This window comes from Phoca vitulina, unplaced genomic scaffold, assembly GCF_004348235.1.
Source record: "Phoca vitulina isolate PV1807 unplaced genomic scaffold, GSC_HSeal_1.0 scaffold53, whole genome shotgun sequence".
Taxonomy (NCBI): domain Eukaryota; kingdom Metazoa; phylum Chordata; class Mammalia; order Carnivora; family Phocidae; genus Phoca; species Phoca vitulina.
The window spans coordinates 2,041,202-2,060,471 of NW_022589756.1; the positions used below are offsets into that span (position 1 = coordinate 2,041,202).

A 19,270-nucleotide genomic window follows, 5' to 3' on the forward strand; every position below is an offset into this window, starting at 1 on the left:
CCCTGAGGGGTCTTCCCCATTACATTCTCCAGCTCTAAACAAATAACAAAAAGAAACCTCACACTGGTAAATCTCCCTCTCCAGAGTATTTCCCGCCGCCTTCCTCTTCACGCCCCCGAATACAAGAGACCCCCCCCACCCCGACCTGGCCTCCTTCCCCCTCCCACGGATGCGCCCTTCACTCCCACACTCCCAATCGCACAGCCTATGGGGCCGAGCTCCCCAATCCTCCCAAAATGGGTGCTCAGGCCTGGGCCCGCCCGCCCTCCTGTCCCCCTATCCACAGTGAAGGAGTTGAGTGCCCACATCTCCTATGAAACGCGGGGTGGAGGGGGGTGTGTCTGAAATGAGAGATTCAGTGTTGGGTGCAGACGTTGCTGTGGAGGGTCTTGATCGGGCTCAAGAGCTGCCCCAGGCGTGCTTTGGGCCCAAGCCACTTTCTTCAAAGACATGGCACAGGCCCTAGGAAGGGACAGCCCACACCAAACCTAGTAGTAGCTGAAGGAGTGCAGGGTTATTTCTTGTAATCTCGATAAAGTTTTTCTCTCTGTGCTCTAGACATGATATTTTTATGACAGTTTATTGGTATAAATCTGTTGTCAGAGGCTTTCAGATTTTCTAGGTAACTGCACAGATTTTGTGTTGTGGGAAGTATAGAGAGTATAACAAGTGTCACCTAATGTTGGATACTATATAGTATCATTTCTCAAGTAAAAAGAATGATCTTATTCCTGATATGATGTGTACAAGAAACTAGAGTGGTGTGACTTCTATCAGTTGTTTAATGGGAGAGAAGGCACTAATTTTCAGGCCCAGGGATCAGTGGAGTAGATCTTTGGAGTATGAGGGACAAGTTATCAGGATAGAATTATAAAAAATTGTAACCGCAGATGGAAAAACCACAAGATTTGTGTTTTAAAACCAGTATCATGGCCTAATTCAGAAATAGCAGTAAAACTTGATACACGGTGATAATAGTAGTAATAGTGCAGCACCTTGAGTTTTATAGCAGTCATTTCTAAGAAACATAAAGGATTTTATGTGATTAAAAAAAAAATTCTTCCATCCTAAAAGAGTAGGTAGGTAAGAATTATTTCTCTTTTTAAAGGCAAACCAGAGTACAAAATGATACGAGATTTATGTAAGATCCAGCTAAGAGGCCAAAAGCATTTTGACTCTGGGTCTAGTGTTTTCTACTGGGGGAAAAAACAGTGTCCATGAGCATTCCAAAACATGGTTTGAATGGATAGTCTTTCTGAATGATGATTTGGAAAGCAAAGGAAGTCAGTTTGCTTTTATGAATATACATTTGTTCTATCTCCTGTAAGGAGTATCTCTTAATATAATCTCTCTCATACCTTGAACCCAAAAGGCTGTCATTTCTCACAAGAGGAAAGTCAAGCCGCATCAAAGTAATTAATCTTCGTAGCATTTTTGGCTCAAAGGAGGGTCTGTCGTATTTTTAATAAGGTGATATTTTTCTCCCACCTACCCAAGAATAAAAATCTACCAAAGTTAAGAATTTACTAAGTTTTCGAAACAAAGGGGAGTATGCCAGCCAGTGTTTTATTTTACTTTTAAGAGCTGTAGTGTGTTATTCTTTGTATTAGCAGTCTTCATCGCAAGAGAGTAAGTTTGTGAGGGAATTTTTTTCTCTTTAGATAGATTGGGGCATGTTGCTTTACTTTGTTAGACCACTAAATCAGTTTTAGTATTGGAGACTCACAGATTTTTCCCTGGTACTTCACTGTAGCAGAAAACCTTTCCAAGATGATGCTCTCCCCATTATGGAATGAGTAAATAAAAGGATTAAAGGCAAATCTGAAGTCGGTTGAGGGGTGATACTTTTCTCATAACATTACTGGAACATGAAGTTTAAAAAGGAGTCTGTTACAGATTCAAGACAGTGATTATTTGAAAGTTTCATATGTACTGCTAAATAGTTGAGTCATTTTGTGTCTAGTACTTTTCTGAACCACCAGGGTGAGCAGTTTTGTTGTTGTTGTTGTTTTTGGTTTTTGGGTTTTTTTTTTTACTGACACTAAGCAAGTGTCATATGATTCTCAGGCTGAAGTCCTGAGCATCTCTTCTGATATGTGTTTTATGGAAGACTTAAGTGTTACAAAACATTAGTAATGGGAAAATTACAGCATTTGCTCTGTCTTTCAGCTCTGTCGTTGTCATAGTCAAGCCTCTTTAGAAGAGTGGCAATAAGCAACTCAACTTAACAGTGGTGGGTCTCTTGTTCCTAGATCACCTTATCTAACACTCACCATGCAGACAGTGATTACAGAGCATTGACTGTTAAAAAAAATCAGACTCATTTGTATTTATCTTCAGTTGCTCCCTTTCCTTTTTTTTTTTTTCTTTTAAATATCTAAACTTAGATGAAGTTAATGAGGATTCAGTATCTTCAGTTACTGGCTAGTTACTGCAAAGAGAAGACAACGCTTAGTGTACAGTGGTAATGAAAAAGATTAAGAAGAATCAGATGTTAGCTTTAATAGATCTAGCTGGTGTTCAGGATCTTGAAGGCAAAGGAAAGAGCATATAATATTATACATAATAATATACATTACTTAATTTTTAAGTATATGAGTATACTAAATATATAATTATAATAATATAAATGAAGGATAGTTCTGGGGTTTTGTTAGATTTATTATATTGTTATGCTGGGCCTTACACGGAATCTTAAAGTATTATTAACTGGGCTCTGCATTATGACTGTAATAACAGAAGATACTGTTTTCAAATAGTCATATTTTATTTTAAATTTAAGGTATGGTAATTAAATATTGATCACTGATGTAACTTTAGGGAGTCACACAGAAGAATTTTTACAACTGGCAGGTTAAAATTTAAGGGTGTAAAAGTTTAGCCTGATGATGGCAAAATTGATAGTTGTATTTTCAGCTTTCAAAAATATGTCAGGAAATGATTGGAGCTATGGGTAGTCCCATTTTGAGAAGGGAGTTCTGTACAACTTTTGAGAATTTTAAATGGAAAAACTCAGTAACTTTTGCAACTTTTTTCAGTGATACCATAATGCTTAATGTGTACAAGGCCATTTGCTGTACTGTACACTGCAGAGAATTCAGAGCTGAGAAAGACACAGGAGCCAGACTGCTGAAATATCAAATTCTGCTGCTCTCTTTGGGCAGGCTTCAAAAGTGCACATACAAGAACTAATAACATTGATTTCAAAACATGCTACATTTGTATTGGATGATATTGAAATAGCTATATTCCCTCATTCACCCCATCTCCCTCTTCTGTGGATTTATATAAGGGATTTGTCTGTATTTTGGAACATATTTAATTTACTTAATAATTCTGACTTTAGTATATTTCATCTTGTGAGAAAAGCCTTCAGAAAAATTAAGGTATGCATGTGATATCATTCAAACACTTACGCAGTAAAACATAAAACATTATATTATAATGGAATCTCTAATTTAGATGGAGGTAGGAGAAAGAAGCATTGAGAAGATCCCTATTCTGTATCTTACAGAGAAACTAAATTCCATTTGATGCAGAAATTGGTGTTCATAATCACCAGCTATATTTTCTTTTTTCTTGGTTAGGTTTTTGTTTTTGTTTTAAGATTTTATTTATTTATTTGAGAGAGAGAGAGGGAGTGTGTGTGCGAGTGGTGGGGAAGAGCAGAGGGAGAGGGAGAAGCAGACTCCCTGCTGAGCAGGGAGCCAGAGGTGGAGCTAGATCCCAGGACGCTGAGATCAGGGCCAGAGCTGTAGGCAGACACTTAACCAGCTGAGCCACCCAGGTGCCCCTCTTGGTTGGGTTTTGAAAGCAATATTGTACAACAGCCTTTCGAGAAGGAAATATTCCCAATTTAAACCAATAAGCTAATGTCTCAGGTACAACTACTGAGGTTTTTTTGCTCACGTCAATATATATAAGGAAGGTAGTGTTTAGAAATTGCATCACCTTTTTTTTTAAACACCAAACGTATATTATCCCACAGAATTTCTGAGTCAGGAATCAGGAAGTGGCTTACCCAGACCTTTCTAGTTTAGGGTCTTTCATATGCAGTCGGTGTGTCAGCTGGGGCTACAGTCAGTCTCAAGGCCTGACTGAGGTTGGTGAATCTGCCCCAGTTAGTTACTTGCACGCCGCTGGACTGAGGGCCACTGTGCCTCACTGGCTCTTTCACAGGGAGGTTTCACAGGGGCCTCTCCTAGTACATAATTTTGAAGTACTTATTTTTTACATTGTATAACGATGTCTGCTTTGTATAAGTGACCCATCTTTGTTACTGTTTTTTTTTAACCTCTTAGTGAAATATACCTTCAGACAGGTACACAAATCACGTGTTCAGCTTGATGAGTTTTCACAAAGTGAACGCTTGTGTAGCCAGCATCCAAATCCAATATAATCAGTGCCTCAAAAGTCCCTCTGATGCCCCCCTAGATAACTATCCATACATCCTCCTAAGGGTAACTACTATCCTGTCATTTGATTTTTAAATACACTTTTAGAAGTGAAGCTGAGTAAGACCTGTCTCTGAGAGCTTGAACTTTAAAGCCAGAGAAAACAGTACAGAGCAGTGGTTCTTCACTTTTTGGGGGCAGTTTGGTTTTTTTGTGGTGTGTGTGTGTGTGTTTGTGTGTGTGTGTATTTTAGAATGTGATGGAAGTTGTGTGCTCTCCAGGAAGGAAAAGCATACCTACACAAAAATTTGCCTATAGTTTCAGGCCACTCTTGAACTTTAGAACTAAAATTTAAAGATAACGTTTCTTTTTAGGTGAAAATGCTCACCACATTTTTTGAGAAACTAATTTGTAAGTGTTTCTCTTTTGACCCATGTGAAAGGGTAGTTCAGGATCACAGTATGTGTTCCTGGAGAGTTCCATGCAGGTTGGATTTTTAAATACTGAATTCTCGAGACTGATTAATAGAGACTATTAAGTATCTGCTAATGTCCTGTTGCTAGTGCTATATAGACACATGGAAAGAACTATAAGATGTGATGTCTTATTTTTAGGGGCCTTGCATTTTAATTGGGGAGATAACAAGCCTGGGTTATTGAGTTGTGAATTTATAATGAGACCATGGTTTTTTCAACATGTCCCTGAATGAGGGGGCTATTACTCCCATTACTTCTTCCCCCCCCCCATTCCAGTACATCTGAGCTCATGCCTCACATTTACAGTGACTCACTATAGCAGGGAATTCTCAGTGGAATGAGATTGGGGGGGGGGAGGTATTCCAAAATCCTGGGGAAAGGAGGAGAATTGTCAAAAACCGGGTCCTAAAGTATGTCATATTTGCATCCCTGGCCCTTCACCCCTTTATAAACATTCATGTGTCCTCACACAAAGACATCCACACTCACACTCTTACTACCATAAATGGAAAGGATGTCTTTGAGAGAAGGCAGAAATGGAAACTTTATGTTAGCATTTATTGGATTTTCAGCTGCTTGCCACTTTACATGGTCTCATTTAACGCTTACAGCAACTCTCTAAGGTAGGTATTATAGAGATCATAGTCATGGAATTTTCCTTGGTCTAGGCTGATGAGAGGACCTGGTTTCTCTGGAAGGCTGGAGAACTGTTGGAAGCTTTAGGTGATGATTGTGATGGTAGTTATTGTCAAACTTAACTGGTGTGGGATCTTGGTTGGGGGAGGGAAAAGGGAGATGCCAACATAATTATTGAGCATCTGTTAGCCAGGCATCTTGCTAAGTCCTTTTATGCCAATTAATTGGGCAACTTATCTTGTCTTTTTGAACCTGGATTAGGTGATCTGTTAAGTCTCTTACACTTTGAGCATTCTGACGGGATTTCCAGTTGTCATCCTTACCATTCTCTCCCAAATAAACCACCCTGTTCTTAATACATACTTAATAGTATACTGAATTTTCCTTAAACATTTGTGCTCATACTAATATTTCCATTTCATCTCTCTTAAATATGCCTTCCTCTATCCTCCCTCCCAATTTTTTAAACTCCCAGAGTATTTTTGAGTGATTATCTGTAACACTTCACAAATTGAGCTCCAAATAATAAGTAAAGAGGTCTCTTAGTTGAACAATAAGCATGAAAAACCTTTCTTTTGGGACAAGGAATTGACATTATTAGTGAGATGTTGATGCTAGTATACTAAAAGTTTATTCTCACTTAAAAGTCCCTGGATATAGGTGCATGGGTGACTCTGTTGGTTAAGCATCCAACTCTTGATCTCAGCTCAGGTCTTGATCTCAGGGTCGTGAGTTCAAGCCCCGCATTGGGGCCTAGCGTGGAGCCTACTTAAAAAAAATAAAAAGTTCCTGGATTTAAACTTCTCTTAAAGAAAGATTAGTTAGATGAAAAACAGTTAGAATGCTTTCTTATAAATACCTCTGCAAACAGATTAATGAAATATCCCTTGTGCTACATCAGGAAGTTGTAATTTTATAGCTGCACTGGCCTTTTAATGTTTAAGTGTATGAACTTATGTTGAACACAAATACCAATATCCTTGGTACTTTGTATGGTAAGTTATGATACTTGAAATGTGTAGTCTCCAAATTGAGAGTTATGTTAGACATTTGCCTGAAAGCTTGAGTCACTTGTACAGTTAAAAGCGTTGTGTTTAAGGCCAGAAAAGGGAAACGCAGGGTTTTTTTAAGTGTATTTTTCAATTCTCTTTAGAATTCTTTGCAGAGTTTTGAAAGTATATATTATTTCAAAAGGCAAAAGTCATTTCAGGGCTTGGGTTCTTAACCTCATTCACCTTCACTGACTCCTGATTTTGGTGTTTTATTTCTCTCTTCCAAAAGGACATTGTCAGTCAAGCATGAAATTAATTTGACTATAGGAAGCTGTAATATATAGTTCTCTCTGAAAAGAATCTGGGAAGCCAGATGTATATTTCACATACCTGTACTCAGCTGAAAAAAATTCATCCAAATTTTGCCAAAGATATAGCCACAAATTATTTAGAATATTATTTGTTATGTGTTAGTAGATTTTTTTTTTTTTTTTTGAATCATCAGCTTGTCATTGACCCATCTCAGGAATCCTTATAAAGTCTTGTCAAAAACTAGTCTGAGGAATACCCAAGAATTTGAAAGAATACATAAAACTTCCTGGGAAATGGGACCTTGTTTTCCTTATTAATATTTTGAACTGATAACGTTGTTCCATAGATGAGCAAGTTTCATCAAGCTTTCAAAAGACCTGTAATGAAATGTTTTTAAACAAATTGAACCTGAGTAACAAGGTGTATTTAAAATAAAGACATTATCCCAAAGATGTTACGAATGAAAACCTATTATAATGTAAAAGATTACTTACTAATTCTTGGAATTCTACATTGTAGTCTAACTTAAAAGCCATGTTCTAAACAGGGAGATCAGAGTGTTGAAAACAGGAAAAGTGTAGGTTTACAGAATTCCTAAAACCTTTCCTCAAAGCTCTTCGATTTGCATACCCTCAAGGTACCAGGGGCACATTTTCAATAAGAAGTGATAGTGTGAGACTTCAGACTAACTTCAGAGCAGGCTCTACACCCAGCACCTTGCTTACCCCTCTCCGGCGCCCTAAATGGCACTTTTTTTTTTTTTTTTTTTTTTAAAGTGAGTATGTCAGTTCCTGAAGATTGCTATGTGTAAATCTGATGCCAGTGGAATCAGATATTCCTTTAAATTATCTTTATGTGCACAGTAAATTGCATCCATTTAAGATGTACAGTTTAACAAACACATACCTGTTACTCCTTCACCATGATCGAAATACAAAACATTTCCTCCTAACTCTGCCCATCTGTCCTTCCCCCAGCACCAGACAACTCTGATCTGCTTTCTGTTACCATAAATTAGTTTGCATTTCCTGGAATTTTATGCAATAGACTTATTGTGTATTCTTTTGGGTTTTTACTTCTTTTACTCAGCATGTGATTTTGAGATTCATTCAGGTTGTTGGGTAGTATCAGTGGTTGCCTACTTTTTGTTGCTGTGTAGTAGTCCATTGTATGAATAAATGGATCACATTTTATATATCCATTCACACCTTGGAGGGATAGTTGGGTTGTTTCCAGTTTTAAGTCACTCTGAATAAAAGGGCTATAAATATTCACATGCAAGTCTTTGTGTAGACATATATTTCCATTTTTCTTGAGTTAGGTTAGCCTCGGAAAAGAATGGCTGGGTCTTATGGTATATTTAACTTTTTATTTTTTATTTGTTTATTTTTTTAGAGGGCGGGGGAGGGTCATAGGGCGAGAGAATCAAGCAGGCTCTACACCCGGCACCAAGCCCAACGTGGGGCTCGATCTCACGACCCTGAGATCATGACCTGAGCCGAAATCAAGAATTGGACACTTCACCAGCCGAGCCACTGAGGCACCCCAGTATATTTAACTTTTTTTAAAGAAACTGTCAATTTTCTTAAGGAACTGTACCATTTTACTTTCTCACCTGCAGTGTATAAGAAAGAATTCCAAATGTTACCTGTCTTCACCAACCTTTGATATTGCCATTCTAGTGAGATCTTACTGTGGTTTTAACTAGCATTTCCTCTCTGACTAAGGGGGTTGAGTATCTCTTCATGTGCTCACTGACTTTTCATGTATTTCAGAGGTTTGCAAACCAGGCTGGTGGTTTGGCCCCACAGCCTGTTTCTGTATGACCTGATAACTTAAGAACAGTTTTTAACTTTTTTTTGATGGTTGGAAAAAAAAATCTAAGAGTAATATTTCATGGCACACAATAATTATATGAAATTCAAATTTCAGTGTTCTTAAATAAAAGTTTCATTGGAACATAGCCATACAAGTTCCTTAACCAATTGGCTGTGGCTACTTTTATGCTACAGTGTCAGAGTTGAATAGTTGCAACAGAGACCTGGTTGACTTACTGGCCCACAAATCCTAAAATACTACCTGGCACTTTACCAAAAAGTTTTGCAGACTTTTTGCGTATTTGTCCCTTTAGATCTATTGCCTGACCTTTGGGTAGGGGAGGCAGTAGCCCAGCGTGGTTCTAACCCAAGCCCAGTTTGATAGGAACCAGATCAGGCTATACTTTTTTGTTGACAGTGGCATTCTCAGATCTCTGCTGCACTGGCCAAAATGGTAACTGCTAGCCACATGTTACTATTTAAATTTAATTAATTTAAAAATTTAGTTCTTCAGGGGCACCTGGGTGGCTCAGTCGTTAAGCGTCTACCTTCAGCTCAGGTCATGATCCCAGGGTCCTGGGGTCGAGCCCTGCATCAGGCTCCCTGCTCAGCGGGAAGCCTCCTTCTCCCTCTCCCACTCCCCCTGCTTGTGTTCCTTCTCTCGCTGTGTCTCTGTCAAATAAATAAATAAAATCTTAAAAAAAAAAAAAATTAGTTCTTCAGTCACATTGACCACATTTCCATTACCCCCTAACCTTGTGTGGCTAGTGACTACCATATTGCACAGTGCAGGTAAAATACTTCTTTTATCACAGAAACTTCTATTGGACAGTGCTACTCTAGAATAAGAAAAGCTTGCCAATGAACCAAAGGGAATGGAAGCAGAAGTGGAATGTAGGTTATAGAATTACTTTCCTGGGTGCCTATAAAAGTAAGCTAGATCCTCATTCTTCTAGGTATGTGAATGCAAATGCCTATTTTAAGGTGTTTATTTAAGATTAGTTACTGTTTATACCCTGAGCCTAGGATATGTTCTGTTCTGTTAGCCAAGTGAGGAGAGGAAGCAGTCAACTCATAAAAGAAATTCAGAATTTTACTGATAGGAAGTAGTGTCTTAAGGACTTTAACCAAAAAAACACCCTAAGCATGTATTCTTCCCCAAAGCACTTGACAAAAACAAACCTAAAATTCCTGTGTATTTTGAAACCATTTTACAGATCAGGCGGAGAATATTGAGGAAGGTATTAAACCATGAAGTCATTTATTCAAGGTGCTAAGCCTTGATATACTAGCAATTCTGGTTTCTTTCAGCTACTATTTTTAAAATATTACTGACCTTAAAATTTTTCATAATGATAGCATTAGCTTTGAAAATAACTCAGAGGGGCGCCTGGGTGGCGCAGTCGGTTAGGCTTCCGACTCTTGGTTTCGGCTCAGGTTGCAGAATCTGCTTGAAACTCTCTCTCCTTTGCGCCTCCCCCTGCACATGCATATTCTCACTCTCTCTCTCTCTCTCTCTCAAGTAAATCTTTAAAAAGAGAAGAACCCAGAAATAAGTTAAAATGGTTGAGATAGCCTATTTTAAGATTGAATTTAAAGGCTTTCCTTCACATCACTAAAAACTGTTTTTTGTGATTCTGCTCTCGGGGGCAGGCAAAACTAATTATAAGTGGACGTCAACAAATATATTACCATATGGTCATCCTCTTCTTTGGCAAAAAAAAAAAAAGAAAATTATGTAATTATTATACCTGATGAATTATCTTGTTTGTAACATAGAGATGTTTATAAGATTTTGTGATTGGTCATGTCAATGTGATCTATCCTAGAAATACATGTTTTGCTGAAGTAAGAATCTAAATGCACAAGCTCACACTGAGAAAGTGGCATATGGGTGTTCTGTTGATGTTCTTGTATATAGACCTAAGGAAATATGTAACAAAGGGTATTTTAGAGGCTTCCAGAAAGATAAGATTTTTAAACAACTCTTGTCATTTTGGTTTCAAACATAGTTCTTGTCACATTCTTGAATTGACCTGATGTGTCTCATATGTACCCTCGATGTGTCCCCTATTTGCTATTTGACAGAATGTTGTTGTTTAGAATAGTATCATCCTCTTGGTGAATTGGTAAGATAGGAGAAATGACAACCAAATACACAGATCAGTAAACATTACTTCATTTGGCTGATATTTTTTGATTGTGTGCTGTGTGCTAGGCAGTAGGTATATAAAGGTGAATAAGGTATAACATCTACACTCAAGGACCATAATAGCTAGGAATATATGCCAGTAAGGGAAGTAAAAAGATACAGGTGATATGACACATGTATGCATAGAGTATAATGAGACACACATGTCAGTCCTCCCTTGGAGAGCCAGGAAAGTTCTTTTTTTTTTTTTTTTTTTTAATTTATTTACTTTAGAGAGAGAGTACAAGAGGGAGAGAAAATGTCCAGCAGACTCCGTGCTCACAGGGCTCGATCTCACGACCTAATCAGAAACCAAGAGTCAGATGCTTAACTGACTGTGCCACCCAGGCGCCCCCAAGCCAGGAAAGTTTTCTTAAAGTGGTGAGTGCTTAAGCCAGATCTAAAAAGACATAAAAAAATGAAATAAAAATAGGGCGCCTGGGTGGCTCAGTTGGTTAAGCGACTGCCTTCGGCTCAGGTCATGATCCTGGAGTCCCGGGATCGAGTCCCACATCGGGCTCCCGGCTCGGCAGGAAGCCTGCTTCTCCCTTTCCCACTCCCCCTGCTTGTGTTCCCTCTCTCGCTCTCTCTCTCTCTGTCAAATAAATAAATAAAATCTTTAAAAAAAAAAAAAAAAAAAAAGAAAGAAATAAAAATAAATAAATAAAAAGACGTAGTGTTCTCTAGGTCAATAAGCATACCAAGTAGAGAAATAATACCATAAGGAAAGCTGTATATGTTCATGGAACATTCCAGGAAATTGAAAGCAATTAAGTATGGCTTCTGTATAGGAAATAAAGAGGAGCTAGGTGAGAAATGAGACTTTAATGGTAGGAAAGAACCAGAACATGAAGAACCTGTTATATCATAATAAGGAATTTGTTCTGTAGATGTGTAGTTGAAGGTTTTTAAGTAGAAGTGATGGAATAATCGCATCACTGTGTTGGTATAGAAAACTGATTGGATGTGGACAAAGTAGGAGATAAAGCAGTAGTCTATGCGAGAAGTAACTGGGACTTGTATTAAGGTCATAGCTTTGAGGATGGGGACTAGGAGATTGATATTATGGAGGTTACACTTGGTGGGATTTGACAGTCGAATGTATAAAGTGAGAAGGCAGATTCCACATTTCTGGGCAGCTAAGCAGACAGTGAATGAATGAACAAGATGTTGAAGAAGTAGTAAGGTCAGTCTCAAATATACAGATTTTGAGGTGCTGGTGTACATTTGAGTGGAGATACCCAGTAGGCAATGTTTACCTGTTATCAACTTGGATTAGAACTCACATAATCATAGTGAAAGCCCATTTCAGTAGCCTTCAGATGTTGTAAATACATGTAAAATGCTAGCTGTTCACAATACACACCTATCTGATTTCTTAGTAAGTTTACAGCAATCTTGCAAAACTTTAGTGAAACTGATGTTTTATTCTAGTTTGTATTCTGCAACAGCCTCAAATTAGGAGCAGCAGGGGTAAAATACATTTGACAAACAGCAGTGAAATTGGCATGCATTTAAAAAGAAGAGTTCCTATTGTCAGGAGTTTCAGTAAACCTTATGATGTTAAACTACTCTGGCCACTGATACCTCTTAAGAGTCTCATTCTCATTCTCTGAGCTAGCCGGGCAGTTTGGCCACCAATACCACTTAAAGGTTTCTTTATTGTTAAGATATTTAAAACTAAATCTACCTGATCTGCCCTTGGTCTGTTTTGTCTCTCCATCTCATCTTTAACTTTCAGAAAACAGATGAGTTTTTCTTTTATTTCCCCATCATAACTGGTGTTTGAGGGGTACCGAGAAGAGACTTCTTTTTAAAAAACCTCCTATTTCTTCTATTAGAAGATTCTTCTAAATCTTGTTTTGCAATTTGCCTGTCCTCCTTATTTGCTGACTTGATAAGTTCCTGGAAAGCATTTTTCATAGATCATATAGTAGTGTAGACTTGAAAGGCAAATTGATATTTTACAAAACTGTTAAGGGAAAAATTATTTCGAATTCCAGAGAATCAGAAAACCAGTATGTATGGGGTGTGTATGCCAGAACTTCTTAAGAAATGTTTACTTAATACTCTTTTTTTTACGTTTTTTATCAGAGGGTAAATAGGGAACTCTGAATTCTTTGCTTCTCCGAATCAAAGTTCAGGGTTCCAAGATTAAGTATTTGTGATTGCTTTTATCTCTTTTCCTTTAATGTTCTGTTTTGAGTTTCTTATGCTCCATTTTTGTTGAATCTTCTAAAGGAGTACATACAGTGTTCGGGGTTTTCTCTTGGGAAAAGAGAACTGAGAAGCTATCTTCTGACTTTTTAAGCCAGTAAAAGTCCAGTCCTCTTGGGGCGCCTGGGTGGCTCAGTCGTTAAGCGTCTGCCTTCGGCTCAGGTCATGATCCCAGGGTCCTGGGATCGAGCCCTGCATAGGGCTCCTTGCTCTGCAGGAAGCCTGCTTCTCCCTCTTCCACTCCCCCTGCTTGTGTTCCCTCTCTTGCTGTCTCTCTCTCTCTGTCAAATAAATAAAACAAAAAATCTTAAAACAAACCAAAAGTGCAGTCCTCTTTACACCTTTATTTCTGAAATCTTTCATTCTTACTAGCAAACTTCTAAAAGTTTATTATCAATAGTTAGACTGCACGTCTTAATAGATTAGAGGAGATGCTGTCCTAATATCTCGGAATATTAAATCTCAGCTAGGCTCAGAAACTGCAGGTTGTTCATTCTTGATACCTGTGATATACAAGCATGTAACAGGTATAAAGAAGTAACATACAAAATGGAACATTCGAGGAAAGTTAACTCTGATGTGTACTTAATATACACATCGATTTCTTTTAGAGAATCAAGGATGTATTTCTATAGGGCAAGAAAGTATTATTCAGCCTGTGGTATACTGTAGTATTTTACTGCCAAGATTATAGGTGTGCAGCACATTCTGAGGTTTGAGAAAACAATTGAAATGTCTTCCTCCTTTTCCTGGATTTTATACTGTTAATATTGTTACTGTTGTTTAACCGGTGATGTGGCTACAGTTTGAAAATTCCTCTAATTCAAGCCTTCAAATCATTGGTTCCCCAATCACATAAACAGATTTGTTTAAAATGGAATACTGCCCTGACCCCTGTTTTTAAACAGACAACTATTTTAATGATGTATTATAGTAGTTTGCTTTCTGTTTAATATTTTATTTATGTGGGTGTATTAAGAAAGCATTTTAAAGCCAGTTAATATTTCTCCACCAAATGTACTGTTTTTATTTACACACAACTGAATGTTGAGAATGTTTCATTTATGACTGCAATAATTATGTTACATGTCCATGGTAATCAGAATGATACCATTAATGGGTTAATGAAATGGGATTAGAATTATATAATTTTTAAGCTAGAAGGAATCTTAGAGTGTGATGACACAATTAAAAAAATTCATATGCCCTCTTTTTTGTAGGATAGCTTTATATTATTGTTTTCTAGAGATAATGTAAGAATTTAAACTTTTCCAACCATAACAATCCTAACCTTAATTTTGTTATACAATTAACACAATTAAAGAAAAAGTACAAGTAATCATGCCTAAGGAAGGTTTAGACAAAAATGGGTTTAGAAAATGGTTTCTTTAATTACTACTTCACTTCTATGGGTCAGACACTGTGCTAAATACTAGAGATAAAGCAAAGAACAAAATAGGCATGTTCCTTGTTTATACTCTAGAAATTGTACCAATAAATATAAATTTACAAATTTTGATAAGTGATAAGAAGGAAAAAGTGTACCGATTTCTTACTTTTTTAAAAGATTTTATTTATTTGAGAGAGAGCACGAGTGAGCACAAGCTGGGGGAGAGGCAGAGGAGAAGCAGACTCCCCGCTGAGCAGGGGGTCTGACTTGGGGCTCCATCCCAGGACCCTGGGATCATGACGCACCCGAAGGCAGGCACTTAACTGACTGAGCCACCCAGGCACCCCTGATTTCTTAATTTTATTATTGGGTAGGGATATGAAGGGAAGGAAAGGGACCATGTTTCAGACAAAAAGAAATGATATATTTAAGGCCCTGCAGGAGGAAACCTCCCCTCAGAATTGGAAGAGACTATCCTGACTGAAGCTTATTATGCCAAGAAGGGAGAGAAGGCTACAGATATTAGCACGTGCTAGAATGTGATGGGTTGCTATGCAGGCATTCAAACCAGATTTCTCAGAGATTTGAGTGATTTATTAAAATATTCATTCCATAAATTACATGGAAAAAGCAAGGAGTGAAATTTGGTGTAGTATCTTGATTCTGATTTTCAGTTGCAGGAACAGAGGTTGTAATAGTAAAAGGTGGAAGTCTGCCACAGAGTAGATCATGATTATCTGTGTGATTTTTTTTTTTTTCTTCCTATGTTGTTTTCAGTTTAGCTGTTGGAATTAGTCATGAGAAATGATATGACTGTCTTTTGATGGAGACTGTCTTTTGAATAGAATACCCTTTCCCTGGGGCACCTGGGTGGCTCATTTGGTTCAGCTCAGGTCATGATCTTGGGGTCCCAGGACTGAGCCCCACATGGGGCTCCCCGTTCAGCGGGGAGTTTGCTTCTCCCTCTCCCTCTCCTTTTGCCCCTCATCCAGCTCGTGTGCATGCTCTCTCTCCTTCTCTCTCTCAAATAAATAAAATCTCACACACACAAAAAAGAATACCCTTTCCCCAAGATAATTTGTTATCCCTAAGGAGTGTACTGGTTATGTGCATATACATTTAAAGTTGTGTTTTGGTATATCATGTGTATATTTATGTGTGGGCATGTACCTTATTATTTAGTTTCAACTAGCTGGAACATTTATTCTCATATTCATAGAAAATTGAACTGTTTTCCTGAAGGAAACTTTGGTTAAATCATTCTATTCTGGATATATTGCTATTTATGTGAAAAAGTATTATAAACTTACATTTTTATTATACCTTCAGTTTTATCTACTGAAATTCATTTTTGGATAAAGATATAATTTGACTTTTTCCCCACATGGATTTTCTCAACCTTATTTATTTTATCGTTCATTCAGCCTTTCTCCACTGATCTGTATTGCCACATCTGTGGTACAGGTTTCCTTCCGGTGCTCTGTCTGTTCCATTGGTCTGTTTCTCTATCCCTGTGCCCATATCATACTGTCCTAATTTTTTTTTTAAGTTTTATTTATTTAAGTAATCTCTAAACCCATTGTGGGGCTCGAACTCAGGACCCTGAGATCAGGAGTCACTCACCCTTCCATCTGAGCCAGCCAGGCGCTCCTCATACTATCCTAATTGATGGAGCTTTGTAAGTTTTGGTCTCTAGGAAGGCCAGTGCTCCCAGACTTCTTCTTCAAAATGGTCTCCATTATTCTTGGCCTTTTTCTTCTTGCACATGAATTTTAGGATCAGCTTGTCAAATTTATCAGATTGGATCTGGGTTGCTAATGTTTTATTTAGGATTTTTGTTAACTGTTCATAAACAAAAATTGGCCTATAATTTTCCTTTGTCATACTGTGCTCTCCCTTTGTCTGGTTTTGGTGTCAAGATTATACTAGCCTCAGACTCAGGTGAGGAGCTTTCCTGCTTTTCCCTCCTCTCCGTTCCTTCTTTCCTTGCTTTTCTGGAACAATTTAAATAAGATTGGCATTAGTACTTAAATGATTGGTACTATTCATCATAAAACCATCTAGCATGGTTTTTAGAGGTGGGCAGTAGATCTACTCAGGTTTTCTTTTCTTTCTTGAGTCATTTCTTGAGTTGTAATTTTCTAAATTTTCATTTTATCAAAATTTTCTAATTAATTGACAACGTTGGTAGAATTTTTTTTTCATCTCTGTGCTATCCTTCTGGAATGAATTTCCTTCTCTGATATCGGCATCCTTTAGTAATTGTTTCAACAATTTGAACAAGAAACTCAGTCCACTTTTGTCTGAAAATGTTTTTATTTAGCCCTCACTTGTGAAAGATCATGTAGCTGAATATAGAAGTAAAGAGAGAAGGTTATTTCATTGTCTTCTGTCTTTTGCTGTCAAGAATTCTGCTGTCAGGGGCGCCTGGGTGGCTCAGTTGGTTAAGCGACTGCCTTTGGCTCAGGTCATGATCCTGTAGTCCCAGGATCGAGTCCCACATCGGGCTCCCTGCTCAGCAGGGAGTCTGCTTCTCCCTCTGACCCTCCCCCCTCTCATGTTCTCTCTCTCAAATAAATAAATAAAATCTTTAAAAAAAAAAAGAATTCTGTCAGTCTTCTTATTTCTTTAATAAAACTACTCCATGTTTTGGCTGGGACATACAGACTGGAACAGTCCTAATATTTTACTCCTTTTGTCCTGGGATCCCATGTGGTTTAACATTCACCTCGGACAAAAGTGTCCCAGTTTAAAGAATAAATTATGTGGTCACTCTAAGATTACCTCTTTGTTTTACATGTTTTACTACAAAATGGGTGGGTTGATTTTATTTTTTTATTCTAATTGATATATGTTGCATTTTCTGAAATTGGGGATTTGTGGTTTTTATCAGTTCTGGAAAATTTTCTGAATATTACCTTTTGTGTTCTCTGTCTTCCCTTCTGGAGGCCTTTTTAGACATATTTAGGATCTTCTCGTTCTGTCTCCTGTATGTCATAACTACTCTCCTATTTCATGTCTTTATTTCTCTTCTATTATGGGGAGTTTCTATGGATTTCTCTTTTAGTTCATTAACTCATTCTTCAGCTGTGATTACTCAGGTGTTTAACCCGTCTACTGAAGCTTTTTATTTAATTGACTTATATTTTCTATTTTCACAGTTTCATTGCATCTTTATTCAAATCTGCCTGTTCTTTTTTTCATAGTGTCTTGTTCTCTTAAAGTTTTGATTACTTCAACATCTGTACTCATCTCTGTCATATTATCTTATGTGAATTTCTTAGAGGTTTAATTCTGTTGTTGGTCTGCAGATTCTTGCCTTCTTCATGTGTTTTCAGTCTTAGATTATGAGCTAAACTGGAATAGAGATTTGTGTGTGAAAACCTCTGTGGTCTGGACTGGAGGTGTCCTCTTCCAGAGAGGTTTTGCATTTAACTCTACCTAGCCCAAAACTCTACCTAACATCATTGGCCCAAAGGCAGTCACTTGTTAGTATCGTGACCTGTGATTTCGTAAACTGGAGTGTCACACCAGTCCTTGGTTACAGATTCTTGGATTTTTTTTTTTTTCCTTTACTGAGTTCAGATTAACGTAAACAAGCTTTCTTATTATCTCCCAGTTTGGTGAGCAGATTTTACTTATATTTTAGTATTATTATTTTTAGTCTGCCCTCTTTTTGAGCTACTTTATTCTCTGGTATGAATCCAGAATCCCTGGGAACTTGGTTCCAGCTCCCCAGCCAGTGCAGGCCCAGAGCGTCTCCATTCCTCACATTAACATCAAAACATAAGCACCTACATTACCAAGACCAAAAGCCAACATGCCCGAGCTGCACCAGGACGGTCACAGGACATGCTTGCTTCTCTGGTTTTTAGTTCTCCTAGTTTTTGGCCCTAGCTGGTTTCTTCTGCTCTTTAGTTACACAGCCATGCATATAAAAGGATTTTTGTCTTATTTAAATAGCAGCTCTACATGTTTGTGTCAGGAAGGTTGGAAGCTAACTAGTTTGCTGTTTTGCTGGAACCAGAAGTCTAAACCTGATTTTCAGTGTATCTTCAAATGCATAATTTCTTTTGATTTTTATATCAAGGTGCAAGCTTCTTCCAGGTAAGCAGACTAGTTGGAAATTAAGCTTGTTGCCCAAAGTCACAGAGAGACCTGGGATTAAAACTTGAGTATTAAGCTCCAAGTGTAGGTCTCTTGCCAACGCTCCTTCTTTTCCACTGAATACAAATAGACTTATACAAATATATTTGTTGGTATGTATATTCATTTTCACTGAATAGCTTGGCTTTTTGCTTCTTTCTCATAGATAGGATTTTAAGAGGAATTTATTTTGTCATACAGTCTGGTTTAGTGGAGGGAGCATTGGATTTGAAGCCACATCTAAATTTTAATAGCAATGTAACCTTGGGCAAATTCACTGTCAGAGCTATAGTTTTCTTGTCTGTGAAACGTTGTCTGAGGTATTGGGACTGCCTCCTAATTAAATCTGTGACCCCTCTCGTGCCCATTCCGAGTCCCTGTGAAGAGTCTGTATGGGCAGGATCTTTCTTTGCTCAATTTCTGCAGATCCCAGGGCTTTAATCTGCTTTCCTTATTTTTGTTAGTTGCCACTATCTATTCTGTCCCTTGGGGCCTTCTTTCCCTAAACATTTTTATGCACTGTCTTCCCCTGAAACAACGTCCTAGGCCTCTTCCTTCCTAATAGCTGTACTCCTGATGACCAGTAGAGGACTGGTCAGAGTAGCAACAGCAGTGTATGCTGAGCCCTCTTCACATAGCAGGTGCTTTGCTAAGTGTGTTTATACAGTTATCTCATATAAGCCTCATGACAACACAGTC

General features: G+C 37.9%; 1 protein-coding gene across 2 annotated transcripts in view; it reads left to right on the forward strand.

Moving 5' to 3' along the window:
• Positions 1–19,270, forward strand: part of XPO7 (exportin 7) — an 88,828-nt gene that overhangs the window by 437 nt on the left and 69,121 nt on the right. The gene's annotated exons all lie outside the window — the stretch shown is intronic.